This window comes from Rhipicephalus microplus, unplaced genomic scaffold (assembly GCF_043290135.1).
Source record: "Rhipicephalus microplus isolate Deutch F79 unplaced genomic scaffold, USDA_Rmic scaffold_307, whole genome shotgun sequence".
Classification (NCBI taxonomy): domain Eukaryota; kingdom Metazoa; phylum Arthropoda; class Arachnida; order Ixodida; family Ixodidae; genus Rhipicephalus; species Rhipicephalus microplus.
The window spans coordinates 60,001-60,723 of record NW_027464876.1 but is presented as its reverse complement, the minus strand read 5'-3'; positions in this window follow the sequence as shown (position 1 = coordinate 60,723).

Below are 723 nucleotides of genomic sequence, written 5' to 3'. Positions count from 1 at the left end.
CACGAAACCGCGTCAGCCGGGGCGGCGCGAAAACCGCGTCTGCCGGGGCGGCACGAAACCGCGTCAGCCGGGGCGGCGCGAAAACTGCGTCAGCCGGGGCGAGCCCGGGTGCGGCACCACCGGGAAAACTGTGGCAAACAGACATGGCGATCGAGTGAGTGGGCCGCCAGCCAGGCACAGCCGAAAAGTGCTAAGTCCGAACTGCGTCTGCCGGGGCGGCACGAAACCGCGTCAGCCGGGGCGGCGCGAAAACCGCGTCTGCCGGGGCGGCACGAAACCGCGTCAGCCGGGGCGGCGCGAAAACTGCGTCAGCCGGGGCGAGCCCGGGTGCGGCACCACCGGGAAAACTGTGGCAAACAGACATGGCGATCGAGTGAGTGGGCCGCCAGCCAGGCACAGCCGAAAAGTGCTAAGTCCGAACTGCGTCAGCCGGGGCGGCAAAAACCGCGTCAGCCGGGGCGGCGCAAAAACCGCGTCTGCCGGGGCGAAATAAAAAAAAAAAACAAAGAAAAAAGCCCGCGCTTAATCAAAAGAAAACAAAGAAAAAAGCTTGCGCTTAATCAAAAGAAAACAAACAAAAAAAGTTCGCGCTTAAGCCTGGCGGTGGAACCACCGGGGCAAACAGACCTGGCGATCGAGTGAGTGGGCCGCCAGCCGGGGTGAGCCAAAAAGTGCAAAGTCCGAACCGCGTCAGCCGGGGCGACGCAAAAACCGCGTCAGCCG